Source organism: Pollachius pollachius, assembly GCF_949987615.1.
Source record: "Pollachius pollachius genome assembly, chromosome: 1".
Classification (NCBI taxonomy): domain Eukaryota; kingdom Metazoa; phylum Chordata; class Actinopteri; order Gadiformes; family Gadidae; genus Pollachius; species Pollachius pollachius.
The window spans coordinates 38559529-38584029 of record NC_136934.1 but is presented as its reverse complement, the minus strand read 5'-3'; the positions used below and the strand labels follow the sequence as shown (position 1 = coordinate 38584029).

At 43.1% G+C, this 24501-nt stretch overlaps 1 protein-coding gene across 4 annotated transcripts in view; it reads right to left on the bottom strand.

The window, feature by feature from the left end:
• ncalda (neurocalcin delta a) overlaps window positions 1-24073 on the bottom strand; it is a 53189-nt gene extending 29116 nt beyond the window's left edge. The window contains exons 1-2 of one of the 4 annotated variants that reach the window (XM_079751508.1): window positions 23935-24073; window positions 11595-11664 (exon numbers count right to left, since the gene is read on the bottom strand). The gene's annotated coding sequence lies outside the window, so the exon portion shown is untranslated. Of the gene's footprint in view, window positions 1-4116; window positions 4453-11594; window positions 11665-23934 lie in introns of those variants that run through there. The other 3 variants (XM_079751511.1, XM_079751509.1, XM_079751510.1) reach the window with 3 other exon arrangements.
• Between the last annotated feature and the right edge of the window lie 428 nt (window positions 24074-24501).

Here is a 24501-nt window from a genome sequence, read left to right as displayed (position 1 = left end):
AACCCACACATTACTAGATGTCCTATTGCTATATATATATGAAAAAATATCCCAGAGACACTCACATTCACTACTGTGCCCACATAGAAAAGCACACACTCACACACTTGTGCCACCCACACATCCGCCCACCTTGAGACTTGGCATACACAAATACACACACACACACACACACACAAGATTTCTATCCAACACACAAACACACACATATGCACATGCATGCACGAGTACGATTTGAACAGAGCTGATCTACAAGCAGCGTTTTTTTTCTCTGTAATAAGAGAAAATAAAACACAATGGCAGCAGCACAGCACAGCTAATCACCTCCCACACACACACAAGCTGCTCCAGCGCTCTTTCACTACTGGCTGATCCGCTCCTGCCTGGACACACACACAAACACCACCACATGAACCAGATCACACACCATGAGAATTACACAAGCCCACACACACACACTCACACACACACTATCACCAGAACCAGAACACACACCATGAGAACACACGTCGATGGAACTGCCCCTGCCTACCTCCAAGCATTAGTAAAGCCACACACCCCAGCTCAATCCCTCCGCTCAACTACCTCAGCTAGACGTCTGGTACCGCCATCGCTAAGAGCAAGCAAAGGTCGATCAGCGAAGTCACAACTTTTCTCTGTTTTGGGACCTCAGTGGTGGAACGAGCTCCCTACCCATGTCAGGATCGCAGAGTCGCTCACCAGCTTCCGCAAAAGACTTAAAACTCACCTGTTCAGAGTTCACCTCGACTCTGCATAGAAACCAATGCACAGCCACTATTGAATGTTGTACGTCCTGGCACTTGTACATTGCACTTATTCAAGGTACTTAATTGTGTAGCATCTACAGTAGCTGCTATCTTTGCTTTACACAGGGAATGGGTTAGCCTAGCGATTGTAATACTTGCACTTGGTTCTATGAACATCTTTACTGTACCGACAGCGATATATTGTTTCACTTCTTATGACAAATGTACTTATTGTAACAAATGCACTTATTGTAAGTCGCTTTGGATAAAAGCGTCTGCTGAATGCCCTAAATGTAAATGTAAATGTAAATGAGAATAACACACACACACACACACACACACACACACACACACACACACACATACACACACACAAAGTTACCAGCAGAACACATAACCTACAACCAGTATCAGAACACACATTACATGGGGAAATACCCAGAATAACACACACATCACCATCAGTATCAGAACACACAAACACACACACAAAAACAGCATGGTTTGGTTGTGATCTGTTTTTGTAAACGCCAGTGTGAACACCGCAACGACTCCTCTAGCAACGACAAATGCCGCCCAAGGGTTCAGATGCAAAGCGTAGATTTCACACCTGGTTTGAGTGTTATGTCAATGCAGACGCATCAGCCCCAGACCAAACACAAGACATGTTTTGGAGTGTATAGCCAATCGCTAGCTATGGTTGGAGCCAACATTTTAGAAGTTGCATTCATAAACTGTGGGCATGACGTAGTATACACTACAGTAACACTAACAAATAACAAGGATTATCGCTGATAGGCCAGGATTAGTCACCATCTGGATTTGCGTTAAATGAATTAATCCTGGTAAAAACACGCATTTCAACGTCACCATTCACAGCGACTTATGCAACACTGATGGAATGATGCAAACCAAACTGCCCGCCCGATCAAGCAGTGTTTTGAAATATGTGTAAAATGTCAGCATGAAAGCAGAAGAGTTAGAGGTCAACACCAACCAAAACTTGGTTTAAATGCTACTACTCTCCGTTTCGGACTTAGCCCGGACCAAACAAAACAACTTTAGAAGTGGACAAGAAACACACACATGGACAAAAGTGGTGTATGCTCGGTTGTTGGATGAGCTGTAACGTCGGAGAGCTGTGTTCCTCACAGCAGATGGTGTCTGTACACATCCGGTCCACAGCGACAAAAACAAGGAACTAGGGATATGGTCACTGGTGAGCATGGACACATAAACACACACACGTTAATCCTCACACAAAAACAGAGAAATACAAGCAAAACGTAGATGCATATAATGCATATAAACAATAACAGTCCTTTTAAATTGATAAAAAAGGAAAGACAGACATAAGCTCTATAATGCTCCACCCTTTCTCTTTTACCAAAATAGCCTTTTGTAGTTTGTATGCAACTCATTTCCCAACAGGAAGCATGCCATTCCTTTAGATGCACACAACTCAATTGCTTTCTTCTGTAGCTTTGGCTAATAGATGGGTTGACAGGAACACAAAAACCTGGGAGATGCACTTTAAGCGTTTAATACTTCGGGGCTCACGTGTAACCGGCAGAATATGTACCGTGCCAAAGCGCTATTCACAACCGTCACTGCACACATGGGTAATGTTAATGACCACTGATGAGAAACTTTCCCTGGCTTCTTGCATTACATAACTTCCTGACCTTTGTATCTGACCCGGTGTTTACATGATTTTAAAAGGTCTGTGATGATGCGTTGACACACCACTGGAAACTCAATAATAAACAAGCAAGTAATCTGGCCTTGAGACCAACTGACTGATACAGTACATTACCACTACTGCTAGGATGGTTTGTTGCTGCGTAGTACAGGAGTAACTAGCAGGAAATAAAAAAGGCATGGGCTGTCATGATAGGGACCAGGCTCTTGGCTGGTCTGAGCATCATTAAGTTGGAGGAGGAAGGAGAGCCCTCAGGGATACAGAGATAGCTAGGGAAATATACAAAGAGGGAGAGAGAGAGAAAGAAGACAGAGCCAGAGAGAGATAAAAGAGAGAGAAGATCGACAGACAGAGACAGAGAAACAGACAGAGAACCAGAGAGCCAGAGAGAGAACAGACAGAGACAGAGAGACAGTCAAAGATATTTGATTAATATTTCAGAACCCAAAGCATAGCCTCCACAATGCTTGGCATATATGTGGAATAGCATACTGTCTGACGCATGCAGAACGCAAGGGGGGAGGTCCAGCCCACTCCATCTTCCAAAGCCACCACCAGTAAAACACCCACACTCTCTGACCCCATGCTCCCTCCCACTCCTCTATGCAGTCATCACTCCATCGTCTTAGATCAACTGCTGTGGCTTTGGCAGTGTCCAGCTACACCACCACCCCTACTTAACCCACACCACCACCTCCCCAAACATAACCCACACCTCCATCCTAACATAACCCACACGACCACCCTTACATTAGCCCACAACACCACCCCAACATAACCCACACCTCCACCCTAACATTACCAACACCACCAACCAAACCTAACCCACAACTCTACCCCACACATTACCAATGCTTTTGGCTATGTGAGTATGTGTGTGTTCGGGGCTGTGTGGATGTAGAGCTGCCCATCAGTCCAACACCCACACAACACTCCCCCTTAAGCAAGCCTACACTGTCTTCAGTGCCTGCTCTTTCTCAAGGTCTCTCTTAGCGTTCACCTACTTCACACGGTGAGGACATTTAACTTGGATGAGTCTGTGATGGACCCCTTCCACAGGTCATCATTATGGGAAAGTTACTTCCTGTTTCTGTCATTTTAACATAGGGTTGCTTTTATTCATGAATGTCACAGCATTATCATGCAGTGCAGTTGGATGCACTGCATCCAATTAAGCCAATAATTTACAGACCCATAATTAATGTCATGAACTAAACGTGTGTTTTTCTTCTGTGAAAAGGGTAGCAAAAGGTAGATGAGACTGCTTGTGTTAGCTTCTTGTTGTCATTGCTCTGAATCAATAAAGTCATTAGAGTTCACTTTTCCCCTGACCTTACCAGGACACACACACACACACACACACACACACACACACACACACACACACACACACACACACACACACACAAGTCAAGGAATCTTGCACAGACCCCACTTCCCTTTGGCACAAGCCGGTGACTCTCGCAACAATGTGAAAGGAAAAGCAGCAGAAGGTGAAAGCTCACAGAGAAACGGCAGCACGAGAAACCCAACAGCTACAGCCCCAGTGCACAACAGGAAAACGAGCATGAGAGAGAGAGAGAGAGAGAGAGAGGGAGAGAGCGAGAGCGCAAGAGACAGAGAGACAGAGAGAGAAAGCAAGCTTACCTTACTTGTTGGCTCTGTCTAAAAGGAGTCTCAGCAGCCCATCACCCGACACTCGCTCCCTCTAAAGTCTGAGCACAAATGTGACAAGCAACAGGCGAGCAACGGCTCAGACGCAGCAGCAACCGATGAGGAGGAGAGAGAGAGAGAGAGAGAGAGAGAGAGAGAGAGAGAGAGAGAGAGAGAGAGAGAGAGAGAGAGAGAAAAGAGAGAGAGAAAGAAAGAGAGGGAGGGAACAAGAGGGAAAACCCCAGAAGGAGATGAGATAAGAAAGGAAGCAACAGGCACTGGATTGACTGACTGGCTGAACGACTGGTTCAGGCAGAAGCGAGCAGAGACTGAGCTACTCCCGGCGACTCCCAGCCAACGAGGAGGTTTTGCTCTCAGATCTCAGCTGCTGAGTAACAAACTAACCCACTCCCCCCGGCCGCCTCCCCGGCTTGACGTCAGCACGGTCACATGACCCCTCTCCGGCTGAGGGGGGTGGGGGGGAATGAACGGAGGGGAGGGGAGCGGAGACAGAGAGCCAGTGAGTGTGAGTGTGTGTGTGTGTGTGTGTGTGTGTGTGTGTTTGTGTGCGAGAGATAGAGAATGAACGAGGGGGAGAGAAGTAGAGAGAAAAAGAGAGTGAAGCCTACGTTGCCGTGGAAACGGCCACACTGCGCCGAAATTATTTTCAATAGGTCACTGACACACAGAGACACTCATGCGCGAGCATTTGCGTGCACGCACACAAACACACGCACTCAAACATACACACACACACACACACACACACACACAAGCATTACTTGTTCAATACAAGCTTGAGAGCTTAGTGCTACAGACAATGATAGATTTAGTAGGCAAAAAATAAAAAGAAAGAAAGTGGATGTAAGAAAGTAAAGAAAATTACATGTACAAACAAAATGAGCAACCCGTTTCGGTTCTACTCCATGACCCTTCTCACAGAGGCTAAATTCAATATTATAAAGGACCAATGTATGTCCAGTATACTGGCCTGACTAGTATACCTCTATTCAAATAGCCTTAAGAAACTATGTCTAGTACAAACTTCTTCCCGGGTCTAATTAGCGGCTATAGAGCAGAGTTAAACAACAGCCAGACAAGCATTATTGAGCAGGCAACCGAGTGTCAAGACTCAAGTTAAGAAGTAAGACTTTAAGATGACTTGGATGGTACAAGATGTTCTGTCTGAGCATTACAACTTGGGGACATCTGAGTTGATGACTCCAAACGCACAGAAGATTAGATTCAGATCTAAGAAGGAGCAGACGCTATAATCTATAATCTACACGCAGGCGAGGGACTGAAGAATCTGACACAAATGAGATCTTGATAATGTGTCCCCGCTCTCATTGCTGCCACCCACATTACGAGAGGAACACACTGGGTGCTCCTCAAGTTGAGCTGGGAAAGATCTCCTCAAACCCAAAGCTAACTAACTATCTTAATGTTCACAATGTTTGACAGCCACTGATGGGTTCCCTCTCAGTTATCCAGATGCGCTTGTCTGTGTTAATACACCCACAAAGGCTGGGCAGCGCAGTTTGGCCCTATTCTACAAGCTCAGATTTTGAAAGGAAACATAACCATTCTTCCTGCCCAACAGCATACAAGAAGACTCCACAGGGAGGGGGTGGGGGTTCATGGAGGAAGGGAACCATTTTGTTTTGTGCAGAGGGGGCCGGGTTGGGGGCTCCAGCGTTCCATCCCCCGCTAACTGAAGCTGGAAGTATGTCCAACTTCAAACTCAACACGGCCATTTGAATATCGTGGGCTGGCCCCCGATAAATGGTGGGGCCAGAGCGGGGCTGAACACCACAGGGTGGGGTAGGGTGGAGCCCACAGAAGAAGAGAAGTAGAAGAACAAGGCTGAGGAAAGGAAAAGGGGAGGATTCAAGTGAAAGAGGTGGTCGAGCCCCTTTCACTGGAGCTATTACGGCTGGATTGATGCGGGGGGGGGGGGGGGGGGCAGTTGAGGACATCATGAAATAACTCCCCAAGGAAAGAGGAACAGCGAAAGAGACTAAAGAGGTTTTCAAAAATTCAAAGCCGAAAGTCTTGGAGAAGCAGGAAAACAGGTGAAAGACACACTGCCGTGTGTGAAGGAATTTAACAAGGAGCTGTAGTGTAGAAATACTGGCAGACCATGATTTCTATTGACAAGCAAAGAACACAACTCAAGGTGCAGAGATGCCAGGGACCCAGTTCAGGGCCTAGAGCTCTGTAAGAGAACAAGTTGGACAGAGTAGCTACTGCCTGCCGGATGGTTAGATAAAAAGTAAATTATTTAGTCTATGACATTAGGCTCGGAAAAACAGCTGGCTTTCATACCGCCTCGTGAGTGTTCCAGTGTCTTTGTGTGTGCTTATGTGCTCATACAGATGTGTGCGGGGTGCATGTATGTGTAGGTGTGGTAAACAGAGACTGGGCATGCTGGAGGGGAAGATCTGCAACAGGCACTGCGGGAAACGGCTGCTCTCTGCCGAAAACTCAGATGAGAAAACAAGGTCTACTTTCCCAGGCAATGAGGCTGTTTAGAGTTGTCGTCATTCCTTCTTGAAAAGGAAATACTTTCCATTCTGTGTGTACATTTGGTACTTGACTTGTTGCCTGCACTTCTGTTAATATTAAGTCACATTTGAATACATCACATGGCTTAATTCGCAAAGGCTCAGCCAAGACACTAAGACACATCAAAACATTCCAGGATTTGGTTTAGAGTCGTAAAGTTCCGTCTAGACACAGAACTAATCATATCCAGCTGCATTCCTAGAGAACAGCCAGTGGATGGGTTTAGCGACAATGGTTTTGTGTATCAATAGGTTCAGCTATAAGATGTTTTTTCGAATGCAGATTGTAAAGTATATTCGTGAGGTTAGAACAGGTGAAGTAGGTATTCGGTATAAATAGTTTGGAGTGGAAGTTACTCAACATTCTGCCTGCATCCAAGTGTGCTGGTGAACACAGAAAACCTGTTTAATCACTAGCGACGGTAGGTTTTACAATGTTGGCTCCTTAACAGCAGCTTAATAATAAACTGCAGAAAAAGTACAATATACCAGGGGAGGTATTTTGATTGATTAATGTTTAATTCTGAGCAAAATTATGCTAATTATTCATGAAAAACCACCCCTAAAATATTTTTGGCGTCAAGCGAACTACTAGAACACAGTATGGCACATTCAAAGAGGAATAAACAGCAGGCCACACAGTAAGGTCTTCATGTAAACAACACTGTAAACAACACTGTATTGAAAGAAGGCCTAATCAACACAATTAAGTGTGTGTGTGTGTGTGTGTGTGTGTGTGTGTGTGTGTGTCAATGTCAGTGTAGAAAAAATATTTAATGATTTAGTCGGCTTACCATTCATCATTTACGTTATTAACACTTGCTGTAAAGCCAATGGATGATGTTCTGCTGGCAACAGTAACAATTCAACAGCTTTGTTTACGAATGTGTGCAGCTGTAGTCGAATACAGGATCAGACTGCAGAGCTCTGAGGTTTCCCTCACTTCAAAGAGCTTCAATGTGGGTCTGGAGTGATGTATTAGATAATAATAGATTATAGGCTTGGAGGTAATACACTTCCACGGGGAGTTTCATTATCCCCTAACCATTGCAGCTACACAATCACACAAGCATGCGTGCACACACACACACACACACACACACACACACACACGACAACCCTCAAACCATGAGGCATCGATCAACAGTGCTTAACCAGGACTTTAGTGTAGTGCACAAACAATGAGCATAGACAGACAGGTTGATGTACTCTGCTGCTGCAATGCTTCAAATGCAGCATGTGGAACACTGTCTAGACACTGCACGATTGTCACTCTCAGTGCATGTGATGCAGTGCTAAACAATTAGGCAGGCGAGTGCAATTTAATGTCTGACTGCATGCACAGAATCAGCAGGAAGATGGCAGGCAGACAGAGAATTAAATTCACCACCCACATGCCGTATGGTAACCAATGTTCTGCCCAGAGGGCCCGTGAGAAGAGGATAGAAAGTGTGAGGGTGAGAGCCAGAACTAGAGTGAGAGCCAGAGCAAGAGAGAGAGTGACAGAAAGTTGCACAGTATGCAAATGGACACATTAAATCACATCACAAGAGTGCATGGTCATTCTACCCACACACACTGTTATTGGCTCGTTCACATGCTTTAGGAAACCTCAAGCCTACCATGTACGCTACAAAGAACAGAAATGTATCATAACTGATCTGTGTTCTCCGGCTCACTGCTGTAGCCATTTGTCACTAGGATATAAATTCACACACGCGGTGCCATTAAATCTCCAAACGTTCATTATTGCACTCGGTTGACTCATTCGTTTCTGGAAATAGTAGAACAAGTAACGATGAAAACTCTGGCCTGCTGTGTATTGTGCTTTTCCAATTAATAAGGTAGATGAGTATTGCACTAGCGGCCAAGAACGCTGATCGAATGTATCACGCAGCTTGCCAAAGATCCCTTTGATTTTGTGTGTGTGTGTGTGTGTGTGTGTGTGTGTGTGTGTGTGTGTGTGTGTGTGTGTGTGTGTGTGTGTGTGTGTGTGTGAAATCTGCAACACTGCAGTCTATTTGGTTGGAACAGGTGCACAGTGGGGATTCTTCCACATCAAACAACTCTCACAACAACACAACAACACTGTGGCTCCGACTGTGGTTTGACATGATGAGGGCTGCCACACACAATGCCAACTAGCGGGAAGATCGATTATCATTCTAGCAACAATCGATACTCCTCTGGCAGAGGCAACAGTTAGATGTGGATGACGGTTGAAAATATAAACAAGCTAAATCCTTCCAATTGATAAAAAAGTAGCTCTATGTTTTCATTGTCGTTGTGGAAAATGGACCGAACCACGACAACGGTGAACACAGATCCATATAAAGTATGCAACAGTGAACTGTTTACGGGTTAATAGGTTCCTGTTGTCTTGCCTGAGCGGCATATTTACTTAACAAATGTTTCCATAGCGGCAGTGATGTATTTTTGGATTTTTCGGAAATGAAGCCCATGAAAGGGGTTCTGTGTATTCTATTAAAGGTCTCAAGATTGTCTCGGTGGCTTTCGCGATTTCCCTCCATGATTCAGAAGTTATGAACAGATGCCAAGGCAGAAGGGTGAGCCCCCCCCTCACCCCAAAACACTCCACTGTGTCTGTCTCGCTGGTCGGCAACAAGTCCAATGTGGAGCAAGGATTAGCCACGGCCAACCGTCTCAGTGTCTCCCTTATCACAAGGAGCAGATTTGGAGATGGAGCGAAAGGCGCAATTGACGAGTCATGGTGGCCTGTTCCTTCTTCTAAACCAAACAACCACGCACACACACACACACACACACACACACACACACACACACACACAAGCTCATTAATAAATTCCAATACAGACAACACGCAGATCATTGCCTCTTCCTCCTCCTCCTCCTCCTCCTCCTCCTCCTCCTCCTTCTTCTTCCTCTTCTTCTTCTTCTTCTTCTTCCTCTTCTTCTTCTTCTTCTTCTTCTTCTAATACCACAGAGAAAGGTGGGAGCCATATTTCTAGTTCGGCAAAACAAGTTGAATAAATAAGTGATAAGTTATTGAGAAACAAGGGAACCGGAAACCTGATAATATGGATTTATAAAAAAATACACTCCTGGGTAATGAGTAGGCAATTTACATCTTGTAGGACCTTCGATGTTTCGATATCGTTGTCTATTTGCATACTGTAACCTGAACTGAGCCAGAGTGAGACATGGTGGCTAAAGGTGATTGTGGTAGTTCATCTCCTGCAGTGTATCTGTAATTTAATAAAATCGCTGGATCAAACCAGCTGCTTAATGACTAAATCGTGATAGTAAGAGCAAAAAAATTAATGGCACTTAAAATAGGATGGAGGAGGATTTTTCCACTGCTCACTACTTGAGAAAATGTGCCATTCCAGCTTTTTAACCCCTCAAAAAACACCCGGGGAACAGCAGACTTTACAACTGTGAACCCCTGCGGCCTGTCAGGGGAAGGGAGTATAGATGTGCCGATATATCGGCCGGTGACCTGAGTTGGACGGTTGACAGATCATTGGCCGATGACCGCTGACCGGTCAGAGAGTCTCATACATCGCATTCTGTGCCGAATTAACACTCATGCACAGTCACGTTGCACTTATTTTTAATGGAGATATATTAAACGATGAGAAGAAAGATGTTTAAAGACCCTCTGCTGAGACATAAAATATAAATGTCCCTTTTGAATCACATCCTTATTATTATTTAGAAAAAGGTAACAAGGCCATGAATGCATCATTGGGATGATTGCATTTTACCAAAACGACAATTAAATTATTCAACAGCATAAATAACCAATATGCAAAGGAAGCATTAACAGGTTCACATAGATTAAACTGAAGCACTCTATTATTTTGAGTCCTTATTTGTTTGTTTTCATTTTGTGTCTCCTGTCAATTATAGTTCTTAGTAAGAAAGAAAAACGGAATCTTAAGAAAGATGGAGAAACAAATGAACAGACAGAGAGCCGATAGACAAGTCCAAGGAAACTTACCAAAGATCTGTTCAGAAGTATTGGTTGGCACAAGACTTATTCTAAACCCTTCTAAAGAACCAAAGCTTTATTTGATATGGGTCAGGACCTAAAATGGGTCCTGACCCACCTCCAGTTGGAGGTGGGTTGCGGCCGAAGACCTAGAACACGAAGGGATCATCAGTCCCAGAGTGCTCAGACTGTACGTTGGGTCCCAAGATAAAAAAACACAGAAAATTTGTATAATGGTATAATCTTATCCAATATTTAACAGAATAAAATATAATGTGTGTGTGTGTGTGTGTGTGTGTGTGTGTGTGTGTGTGTGTGTGTGTGTGTGTGTGGGCGTGTGTGTGCGCATCGGTGTGTGGGCTGCCATTTGTTCCTTATTCATACACAGGAGCTGAACTGCACATTCAGAGAAACTCCTGAACCATCAGCCCAAGTACTGCAGTACCAAGTACTGAAGGACCATGCGTGTGTGGCTCTGTGGACTTGCTTGGTTTGGGGCTGGGAGGGTCGATGTATGTGTGTATCTGCTATGCTTATGAGAGCCAGAGAGCCTGGGAAGAGTGTGCTTAGTTCAACTTTCTCCAAAGTCACAGCCAGGCTACAGAAATTCCAAGGAGTAACTCTCTCTATCTCAGTAGCACACATCCCGAGCAACTCCTACACACTCTGGCCTGTATTCGCAAAGAGGGTCAAATTGACTTTGCTAAAATGGAAAAAGTAGATGTCCCCAGGAGAGTTGAGAACTCGCAGGCTTCAGCTGAATAGGCAGTTACAACTATGCGATGTATAAATCTACAACAGTAATGCTTGTTCAGACAATAAAACTGTATTTTTACTGGATTAGATGAATTCCCTGTTCAGGTAAATGCAGCAATGCAATAGAAGAATTATTATGCAGTATTAAAATGAATAGGATTCCGGTCACCAACCTGTAGGTTGAACTACGGCTGCTTCTTGAATGGAGGACCAATTTCTATGCTTTCAGATCAGCAATGTGAACTGGAAAAAAGGAAAGAATAAAATGATGAAATTAAATACTTTTCATTCGTAAGTGATTTTGTCGGCGCAGTGAATCGTTATTGCCAAAACGATTAAAATCTATTCTAACCATGTATATGATTTACTTTGATTGATGTATTACTTGTAAGCCACCATATTTAATGTACATTTGAGCTCACATTTTCACAGCTTTCAATAGTTGATCCACGATTGAATGGCAACTAAATGGACTGCATTAAGGAAATTCTAGTGACACTTTCCATTACACGGGTGTGCCTGCACGCAGACGCACATGCACACACGCTCACACAGCAGTGCCAAACCATCATCTGACAAGCAGCTCATCGGGAGCAGTTAGGAGGGGCGGGCCTAGATCCAGAGTCAAGTCCCTTGACACTTTGAGGCTGAATTCACAGCTCTGCATATCCCTGTACTCATGTGCCCCCTATGTTGAAATATCAATGTGATAAAGACATTGCAAAATAATTAAAATGCACTGCTGAAGAGCAGTTGGTGAATCCCAACCAACGGAAAATACGTTTTTGTTTTATTCTCATGTCTGGCCGTCGAACACAAAACAAAACATCCCGCCTGGTTCGACCACTCAGCGATTACTTGACACGTTCCTCTGCAGAGACGGGCAATGTATTGCTAACATCAGGACTGCACTTCTTCGAGTACACGTAAGCCATCGACCGGCAAAAGGGGTATGTAGCTCTCGGAGTATTGATTTGAGCCAAAGGACCAATCACCGACCATCCTTTGCAGGGTGAGCAAGCTATGGTCTCACACATTGTAAAATATCCTACCAACAGCCTTATATGATGGCAGGCTTTCACAAAGAGAAAGGAATGAAGAGAGTGCGTTCTCAGCAAATTACTAAATTGAAAGGTACATACCGAACAAAAATGTGAGTGTGTCAGCCTGACAACTGCTATATTTCCCTGCCAATCAGGTGAGTGAGCTTCCTCTGAGTAACCTCATTTTTAGGTAATGAAACTGGTAACACTGCAAATAGGGAAGAAATCACATTTGACGTACACATCTACAATGGCTGCACAGGAGAACACTTTTTATTTCACAAACAAATGCCTGTTGACAACAAACCAACCTGATTCCAGGACTTACACTACCTCTTCAAGCCTATCCTTGCCCGAGCCGTTAACAATGACTCAATATGTCATTAGGCTCTCTTCTGAATGCAGTGGGAATACAGGTCCCCTTACCGCCCATCCATTACATCCATGTCAGTAATGCACATTACACATTAATGTACACATTAATGTCAGTAATGTCTTATTTTTCCTGTTCTAAAGACTTAGCAGCAAAGGTGTCTGTTCCTGTGCCCTACATCTGTTGCACTCCATCACTACCCTGCTCCCTCGTGGGATCTCTACAGCCTGTTGCACCAATTTAACTTAGGTAAAAAGTCATTCGTTTAAAAGTAAATTCGGACAAATGCAATTCCAACCTTGAATTCAGCTGCACCAACTACGTTGGCCCATTGGCAATGGTTTCCCTAGATTGGCTCGTAGGTACTAGCATGAGACGAGGCTGTGCAGTACCGCTTGCATGTATATACAGCTTTTGCAAATCCTTGGCTTAACCATATTTAACACCCTTTTTATGGGAAGTCTCCTAGTTTCACATCCCAATATGGAGTGTAATCTTTGGCTGTATTGTAAAACACTCACAGTCACTTTAATGTTTAGAAGGCTGGACCTCTGTAACTGGGGCCTAGGTATTACATTACCCTGCCCATATTATCTGTTACAGTAAGACTAGTAGTCAATTTATCTTATAGTATGGGCTACCATGTAGGGAAAGTGAGTTAGGATCTCAAATACGTTTCACTGAGCTGATCACAATTGAAAAGGGATGCAAATAGAAAGCCAGTAGAAACTCTTCCAGTGGGTCTGGAGAGCAAAGATTCTGAAAGTCCACCAGGAACTATTCACCCCTAAACCTTTTCCATTGGACGCTGCATTCATGCAATCAGAAATACACAAAAAGCAATACTATTATTATATAGCAGTAATATTTCCGTGATTTCGGTGAGATCTGTTCCCTATAGAAGGCTTGTTTAAAAGTTTCAGCTCTTGGATCAGGCCCACCATCAGATTACCAAACACAGTCCAATCATGGAGGGGAATTCATATATATATTCATATTCTTACTATTGGGGAATAAAAAAAAATAATTACCCTTTCATCCTCAGTGTAGGGACTGCTCTTTGAGTTTTTTCAATAAACAATAAATCAAACCACAGTATCATTTTATAATCATATTGACATATTCGTTCACACACAAGTCTCAAAAAACACATCTTATCTCACATAGAACCAGCCTCCCCACAGCCTGTTTGAACTGGCCAGTGGATTCAATTAGTCCTTAAGAAGACATGTCCAAGTCACCATTGCTCCCAACAGATCTAAGCCCCTGCAAGAGGCGCTAACTCCAGCACCGACATTCACACCGTGCCTTTAACGTGGGCCTGCCTACTGCATCCTTAACTCTGCACGCAACAGCCCTCCCCACCTCCTCGTTCACTCCGTCCTTGTGTTTTATCTCTCCTCCTCGCGGTACACCGGCTGTCACGATTCCCTGCCCACTCATCAGCACACCGCCGATGCAGACGTCACTCAGAGATGCTTTCATCCCGCCTCTCCTCAGCCGCTCGCCAGGTGACAAACTGGAGCATTATATAAAAATGCAGAGTGTAGGTGTAACAGACGCGCGCACGTGTGTGCGGGCTTCTCCATTCACCTCCGGAATGTAAAAATTGGATGTTATTTTTCTCTGGTATACAGAGCATTTTAATAATAAAAACATTTGGAATTATATTGGCTTTCAAGTTGTTTTTAACATCAAATTTAATGATTTAGAGTTGGGTTGTTGCATTGATATTCCGAGTGAATCGCCCTGGGTGTTTGAACTCAATAATATAACTCTGTCTTCTATAATAAACAATGCACTGCATGTCTTTGCATCTCCGTAGAATGGACTTTTAAAAGTACATTTACATGTGGTTAAGGTTAGGGATCAAGTGCATAGCTCCGGAGAGCTTCAGAGTGTGTGTAATTTTCAACCCCTTCCAAAGCAATCTTTGAAAGGCTCTCAGTACATATTTGTAGCGATTGCATTTCAATGACAGTAGTTATTGTTGCCATTTAACTTGTTCCATATTGGACTGCTTTCATTGAGCCCTCGCTATTTCTGCCAACAGGCTCAATTACTTACTATGATTGGATGCTAATTGAGGATTCTATTACCTGAATATAAGAGGCAAGGAAATTCTTGGTAACATACATTCTCTGAGGTGAACTTTCCATATAGGAAAGAGGCACCAGGCCTTGCTGCAGCCAACCAAGCATTCCCCACACTGGGGAAGCCCTGGGCTAAATCAGGACACAGCGGTGGACTCGTGTCCTGCATCACTCGGACAGGGTGTGAAGACGATGCCTGTCATAGCAGCTTAGTTTGTCCTCTTAGCTCCCTAACACCCCTACTGTTGCTTTACACGCCGACATCTCCGAAGGTTAAGCTCAACGCACACAGGGCGCAGATTTCGCTTTGCATAGTATCATGAACCTGAAAACAAATACGATACAATCATATCGTTGTAAAAGGAGCAAAGTATAAGGAGCGCTAACGTAGCGGGACTGTATTTTGCCACTGACTTTGTATAGGAATCAAGTTTGTTTTAACTTTGAAAATTCTAAAACATTACTTAGTCTATTCTAACCCAGCTGTGTGTTTAGCCGGCTTTAGGCCCTCGGTTAGGCAGGGGCTCCTCAAAGGCTGGAGGTGAGTACCTACACAATTTTTTCTTCCAATCACTTATCTAAGGCCATTCAATAAATATGTTATTGCCATATTGCCAGAATAGAAAAGGGTAAATCTATATGATATGGTGGTATTCATGCATGTGCTCAAACTATCTTTGTATGATGATCCAGAAAAACATAGTTGACAATCTTTGTGTGAGGCAACAACTAGGTATGTGTGTGTGTGTGTGCGTGTCTGTGTCTGTGTGTCTGTGTGCGTGTGTTCATGTTCTGTGTTACTGAACATCTATGTCTGGACTGGAGATTCTTTTGGGATTGGGTGTGGACCAAACAGGCCTCACACTGTGGCCTAGCAGCTGTTATACAAAATTACTCACATATCGGACGTTAGCAACAGCAGCGAGCGAAAACAACTGCTGCTGATATTTACTTAATCACACTGGCGGCATTTGTTGATTGCGGACTACTCGACAAGCTTCGGTGGAGTTGGGTCTTTCAAACCAAGTGGCTAGTAGGCACACGGGACTGGGTCGGCAGAAAGGCTGCTAACTGTGAGGCAGGATCGCAAATTACTGTAGTAGTTCAAATGACTGTAGTGCACAACGATTTGCACTACAGGGGGAATGAGCTGAAACATTCTCTTTAAGCCCGCTTTACCATGGACACCAGGAGGAATGTGTAATCAAAATTTCATTAGGCTATTGTATTCTATACTGCACACTGATCCCCCTTTCGATGGGAAACACTGACGTTAAAAGGGCGGTTTGGCTTTATATATAGATGGTCATGTGCCCCTCTCTGACCCCCTTTGAAGATAAAAAGGAAACAACGACAGTGGAATCTTTGTCTCCAGGGTAGATGTTCCATAATGTCTTTTGGCACCTGACCGATGTTGACAGAGGTGTCTGTGACGCCAGCAGTCACAGGCTACTTTAATCGTTCACTTCCACAGCCCATCACCCAGTGTATGCGGCTTTTGGTAGAGTGAATTATTCCTTTTTTTTCTTTTTAATAAAGAAAATCCCTTTCTGGTGCATAAGCTAATCGGTTGCTCGGCACAATTCTCGGAATCATCTTTAACTCTGAATCGACTTTGTCATGAAACGTTAAGACTTTGAGCGCCACTGCTTGAGGCAGCAGAGAACTCAACCCGATGCCTAGCCGTATGATGATGACTCTTTTTAGTATCGGACCATGAAGCTAAGCTGTCAAACACTGGCAGTTGGTCTCTCTCTGACCTTCTGGGAAAAGTGGAAAGTCATCCCAGAAAGCTAGTTCATGTGCGTGCGTGCTTGCGTGCGTGTGCACACACACATACATACACACACGCAAATGCATACCCACACCAACATGAACTTGAGTTTATGCATCCTACTAGGCCACAGGGAGGGATGTGGGTTTTCAGGCCTACCAGCAGTGTGGCGTGCCGTGCAGTCAAGCACGCATAGCATCAATGGACATCCTCCATCTATTTTACTCTACAACACAAATACCATGTCTGACAAACACAACAAGAACAAGAGCTTGAATTGTTCAATCGTACAGCATGGAATTAGCGGAGAGGCCCAGTCCTGACTGTGAAACTGCTAAATTGTGACTGCTATTTGAAGACTTGATCGTCAAAAAAAGGCTTAGAATACACCCCTGTATATCAAACAACCAACACACCAAAGGAGCTCATTTCAATAGTGTTTCTCATATGGTTGTATGCCAGAAATAAGACAAGACGTTATGCTGTACATGACCCTAAGATTGCTAAACACACTCAGCGCCCTAGCTGGAGTGCAAGGAGTTCCAACTTGATTTCTTGGACAGGTTTATAGACCGATGACAAAGCCTGGTGGCTGATTGGTCAGAAACATGTTGCCATCATGACTCATGGGTAGAAGAATAGTCTGACTAATCACATGGCCAGGTGGATCTAGACCATTATCGACATATTTCTGTGCTATTTCTGTGCGTTCACTGAGATTTGAGATTTTAAAAATATAGATATCTTTCCTTATTTAAATAACATTTTAGACTAGACCTTTTCAATCTGGGATTAATAAAGAACATCTCATCTTTTCTTAAAGGCAGACATCTAAAAACATTAATGGAGACATACGAATGAAGACAGAGAAAGAAAACAAGGGAGACAGACAGACAAATAGATAGACTGATAGATACAGATAGAGAGATTGCTAAACAGACAGACAGACAAGACAGACAGGCAGACAGACAGACAGAAAGGCGATAGGCCTCTACTCCCTTGTTCAGGGGAGACAGCAGATCTTTTTCTGTTGGTGCTTTGTGGTTGCTAGACTTTTTCAGTGAGGGTGCTCTGAAATGTAGGGTTTCCCATTAATGTGGCAGTTGCCACATGTGTAATTTCTACTGCAACATCCTGGCCCACGTGCACACATGCGTATACACGAGAGCATACACACGTACACATACGCAGTTCCAGCTGGCCGCTCCGCGACAGTTGCAATGCCCTTCTGTGTTAAACACAAGTCCAGATATTCAGTTCATGGTATATAGATGTAAGGTTCACAAGCCAGCCCATGTCAGTCTAAATTGCTGGTTTATTTATGTATTAATTTATTTATTTATGGGGGGTGCCAGAGGGGTTGCTATGGCTATCCTAGAGGTAGCCACTAGCTACAGGAACCCAAGCCCCTCCCTGGCGCTGCCTCTGTTCCTGATCCTTTCCCGACATATGGAACAAGGCGCGTGAGAAGTAGCTGCTCATGTGGGATGAAGGGACATGCACATGGTCAGCACATGGAAAAACAGGCTAATACCTCCTGATGGAGCAAAGCCACAGATGGGTAACCTAACCCCATATGCAAAATGACAGGTGTGCTATTAGTTTACTATGACCCAGAATGCAACAGAAGCTTGCATAACACACATTGATAGTTATTAACTTTGGCTAAAACATTTTGGCACACTATAATCCAGATTTTTGTATTGTATGATCTTGTTTTCTATAAAGACTGGTACACACTTCTATCTTAAAATATGTCTTGCATAATCCATTCTATCAGTATTACATAAAGGCCGGCCTCAGCTCTTACCATAATATTACCCGCCCAATAAATGCAGGTTTGACACAGTCAGCTTAAACCCTCTATGATAGAGTATGTCAAACTCAGAAGAATGCATCCAATGATCTTAAAGACAGTGAAATATATTTTAAAAAAAAAGACCAATGTCACAACATGTTACTGGAGAAGCGCACAGGTGTCTTCTAATCTTCGTCTAATCCTCCACCCAGCCACTAGGAGAGAAACCATTTATTCTCCTCTTGGTTCTCTGACCACCTTCAGCTCTGAGGCAGTTCAACTAGGGTTTAGAGCTTGTTGCCCAACAGCAGTTTTTCTAAAATCTAATAGTGCACTTGCCTGCGCGCAAGTGTGAGTTCACAGTTTAAAATTACACACTGAATGAATGACCGCATTGACAACAAAAAAATACAGAAATGGGACACATTCTGTCATGCAGGTTTAAAATGAGGGAGATATTTGTTGGTCTTGGTGATATAAAAACATGGGGGAAACAGATTAGTGTGATATGTGTGAGTGCGTGTGTGAGCGTGCGTGCACTATACGAGGCACACACATACCAACGTGAGGCCAATAACTTCAATGGCTGTGTGTGAGTGGGTGGGGGGGAGCGGCATACATCTCCATCGGGGGAAGCATGAGGCTGACAGCTGATGATCCCGTTTGATCCAAGTCTCGGAGTTCACTCTTAGCTGAGAGGGCCGGGGTGCGGTGGCGGAAGCGGGGAACAGGGTGGTCAACCCCCAGGGGGTAACCTCGTGTGAGGTCTGTTTTTAGAATGCTGAAGGTATCGTTTGGATTGGAGCATGTTTTTTTTTCAGTTCCCTTAAATAGATGATGGTAGCATAGCAGGATAAAAACAATGGATGGAACTGCATGCTTTGCTTTATAATTCATTCATTCATTAAAGCAACTGTGGTTTGAGTTGCAAAGAGTGAGCAGAAAATAGCAGAATTCGTATTTTAATTTCTCACAGAGCACTTCACTCATTAATAGCCGATGGATGGCTATGGCATTTCTGTGAAATACCCTCAATTATAGCTCTTGAATATCCTATTACCTACAGCATCCTCAAAAGTAGTCGAATCATTCTAGAAATATATGACGAAAATAATAATAAAGACTGAATAGTTTGAAGCAAAAAGGCAGACATTAATGATTGGATGTCCATATGACCTCACACACAGCTCCAATCAGTGTGAAATCGTCTACCATCAACACCTCTGCTGGTGATAGCTAACATAACATGCTAGCATACTTTTAACACCGTACAGCCAGGCAGCCAATAGGTCTAGATAGAGCACAGTAGTCTATTCTGAAACTGAGGCCCCGTCCACACGGGCGAAAACGATGTTTGCCTTCCGTTTTCCTTTGATGCTTTTCAGGGAATATCTTCGTAAAGACGGACTGATTGCAAAAAAGCATCGCGCTGTAGAAACGCTGTAGTAAATAATCAAGGCGCTGGTTCTCCACAACAAAAAGTGGAGCGCATCAAGCCTGCACGCATCCAGCCTGCGCGCTGTATGCAAACATTCAGTCGAGGAGGAGATTGAACCTTTAAATTGAGCAGAAATACTTTATAATGTAAAGTTAGTAATTAAATGTACCAAGGGGCTGTATTTAAAGCTGCAAAAACAATACAAAAAATTCAACACATCTCTAACATCGCGTTATAATTTGCACCCACCCTGGGACCTGGTTTCAGAAAAGTGAGTTTTCGGGCACCGGATCCGCCGGACCCGTCTGGAGGGTCGGCCCAAGACTATGCGGTTTCACCAAAAATCGGCTCCGTGTGAACGGGGCCTAAATCAGTAGTCAGTGCTGATTTAGTTTCATCATAATTACTATTAAAATATAACTAGGATACAGTGACCTCTTGCTTTGCATATGCAGTCAATAGCATTTGAATGTTTGCATTTTTGCTGAATTAAAATAGATTCAGCTGATCCATCAATTGCATTATCTTGCTTACAACAACTGATATTTAGCATCCATTATCAGCTGTGTCTTTGGCATATTAATAGCAGCAGCATATTGAGTAATACACAGACTAGCGGAAAAGGAGGCTGTAGTCACACCACCATTATGAAGCAACTTACTGTCAGGCTATTTAATCACAACAGACACATTCACCCTTAGCTTGCTGATTCGTTGATTTAGCTGCTGTGTGCTCAAAACAAATGTAAGACTTTAAACTCTGTCAGGGTCACTGAAAGCCTGTCAGCCATAGGTCAAAGAAACATCGAAGTGAAATAAGCGAATTAATGCCCAACTGAATTAGCATTCCATTTGTGTCACTGTACATGCAGTTACAAAGAGCGTGCAGTTTCAAACAATTCAACATTTTATAACAATTATTTAAATGCTTGTGCCATTGAAAGCATGGCAATTGCATTTCCATTTTACAGGTAGAAGACAATGCACTTATATTTAAACTTGAATAATAATATGCAGGGCTTTTGAATTCCAATTACGTCATGGGTTTTGGATTTCATACATTAGCTGAAACGCAGCTGCCCCATTTTGCACTTTCATTTCAGTCAATTACGGCACGATTGTGCTTACATACAAATCCAATACATTGTGTGTTCTTTATTGAAGCCCCTACAGGAGGGTTTAAAAAAAAAAAAGCTCATGAATTTCCCATGAGCTCCATTCACTGAGCATGTAGCAGGACACCTGCAGGTTGATCGCTCTGTGGTGTTTAGTAGATGTATCTCTCTGCTTAAGCTGGGGTCTCTTTGCTGTTTACTGTAAAAACACATGCCTTCATTCTTTCTTGCGAGGCACACCCCAATGCGTAATCGTTACTACTACACATTGTTGAGACAAAGTCTAGAGAAAAGATGAGAGTAGCAGCGGATGTTTGACACGTTTAGAAGTGTTTAGAAGTGACTTCACTTCACAAGCCCCTGCATGTAGCTTTAAAGCGTAAAATCCAAAATGATGGAATTATTTGGATATGGAAATGATGGGCTGTTTGGCCGACCTTAATTTGAACGCCACCTAGAACAGATGGGTGCAGACATTGTACTATAATCACCAATATAACACTCACAATAAACAATTTTAGATGGCATCAATACATTTGGGAAAATGGTAGTATTACCTGTAAAGACTACATTTCATACCTCACATAATGCTTCCTGTCAGGCGTTTTGTTTTTAGGAATCAAAAAATGTGACACATATCATTGTAAAAAAATCAGTAGTCAGTAGAATTATATGGACGCTCATATGGAGTATGTATGACTTTACTTATAGAAAAGTCATATGTTATTCATAAGTAGTTATATGAATAACTACGCAAATAATGATAACCATGAAGCATTAGCCACCTGGCTGCCGCAGCCTTTTAACATGGGCTACAACGGACCTTTAGAACAACATTCCTCTTTGTGTCTCTTTGCATCTGTTATCTTATGTATCTTGGTTTCTAAAGGCTAGTGATTAAGTAAGGCTCTTTCAATCCATTTGTAAACTCCTTTAGTTCACTCAGGATCAGTGCCCCCCTGATCTTATGGAAGGCTCTGGTGTTACAATGACTCTCTTAGCACATGGCCCCAAAACTCTGAGCCCTTCCAGGACAACTTGTGCCAATGCTAAAGCTGAACCGTGTTATGTGGTTCAACCAGCTGTGGAGGCTTCTGTACACTCTAGTAATGTTTGCTGCAGAACCAAGCCCAGTGCACAGAGTTCCCAAAGGACTGGAGAGAAATGGATGGAAAATAAGATGGATAAAAGTACATTATTTGAAGTTGTAGGCTGGTGAACTGAACAAAAGTATAATAGTATAAGTCAAATCTTTGAAAAACTATTAAAACACTGACTGCTGAGTCACCGACCAAAGAAGTGTCAGAATAACGACATGGCTGCCCGTAACATACAATGATCACTCACCCCAGCAGTCAGTTCTGCTCCAATACTGAGTGGTGATTCATCAGCTGAAGACCATATTCATTTGTCTAATGACGTGAGCAACACCAAAGGTTTGTGAAAGGTTAAAACGGTTCCTACTGCTGCATGCGGGGGCTAGTCACAAAAATTCGACCAATGTTGAATCTCTTTGTCCCCGTCAACAAAAAGATATTGATTTATAAGCCTCTTCAAAGAAAAGTCTACAAAACAACCTGAGAAGTAGAAAACAGCATGCATGGAAATTCTAGGTTATGTTAGCAAGTCAGCGCAAATCACATCATTGGATTGCTTTACTGTGAATAGTGTGAAGTAATGACATATTAATTTAATTATAAATGCTTTCATTAAGGAAATAAAGTGTTTTGCCATTGTCATCGAGTGGCATGTGTCAGAAGACACCTCTTACCAGTAGTAAAACGATTCAAGTGTAAAAGCCTACCAAGCCTGTTGACGCTGACTAGATTTGACAGGAGCATCACTTTGCCTGATGATGTGTGACCTTCTCCAGATGTTGCCTCGTCTGTCTTTGTACAAGTAACACAACAAGTAGACAAGGTGAGAAATGTTCCAAGTGTGTAGAAAATTATTTTCCCAATGAGTTGGCTCTTCCAGTCTAGCAGTCTGCTGGGTAACAGGAGTGCATAAAGACGGTGTAAACAAAACCAGATTGCCAACGGCTGTTACAGTTAGCTACTAGGTAGCTTATCCAATGACTAGCTCACAGGGCTGTAGTTAGCGTCTGAGGAACTTGGTGAAGAAGTTGAATTAGGCCGGTTAAGACGTTATAACAGTCAGCTATCAGGGTACTACACAACATTAATGTTTGGGCATACACCTACTGAGCTATTTTATGCCGCAGTGTAAGTTACCAACGGTATAACATTATCTATTAGTAGGCTGCGAGAGGATCCTGGATTGGAGCGTTATTTCGGTCTATGTCCGGTCTCATACTTATTTTGAACTGTGTAAACCCGTTAACAGTCTTTGGAGCCAGCAGAATAACAACACTACAAGTAGAAGAACAACAACAACAACAACAACGAAAAGGAGGTAAATATTCTGTTTTGACGAAACTTCTGAATGAGCAATATCCTAAGCATGTAACGGAAACGGATATCCCTTTATATGAGTCCCTCTCTCTCGTCGCTAGTCGATGTAAGTGAAAGAACCGCCACTTCTATACAATAACGATAATTGGGAGCATCCCGTGCCAGGCGTGAAGAGAATGCATGGGGACAAGGTCCATCACATTAATATCGTTTTTTCTAACATATGGGTACTTTGGTCACTTGTAAAATCATACAATTTTACAAGTGACCACTCACAATTATTAACTAGTTTAACAACTCCGTAACTAACACATAAATACATTGCATTCAGAAGATAAATCAATCATATGACAAAGGTCCTAACAACATAGTACACGCTTGTTGTCCTGACAGGTTATCCTCGAAGGGAGGAACCAAGGTATTACATTCAACTCCAAATTTAATTCAAAAGTATTTGGAAACTCACACAACTACGCCAACAGCAGTGATGGGTTTTCAACCACCGGTCGCTGGCCCCTGTTCTGGTGGGGGAAGTTGAGCACATGTATCACCACCATAAAGTCTCAGTGTTTGTGGGAAGGGGGATGCTTCATTACCGGTGTACGCTGTCAAATGTCAAGTAAACATAGCACTGGAGGGAGGAGCGTCATGGCACAAAAGGGTCCGGGGATCCGGCAAGCTCGTCCTTCTCTCTGCTAAACATTTAACTGAACATTTAAAAATGGTCCAACCTTCATTGCAAGTGCAACAAAAAATGATCTAACAATCATCCGATTTCTCGTTAGATAAAGCCGATATCAAACAAAATGGAAACTGTGATCGTAGCCTATAAAGTTCATAAGAAGAAGTTCAGCGCCATCTTGTGGAAAATAGTAAGAAACAGGAAAAGTTGCACCAAAAAGTGAGGTTCATTCTAAGATTATTATTTCCATAAATATAGGTGTAAGGATAATAATAGTATATCTATTTATATATCTGTCTGACTATCTGTAGGTCCGTCTGTCTGTTTGGAGCTTTTTACAGTCTATGGTTG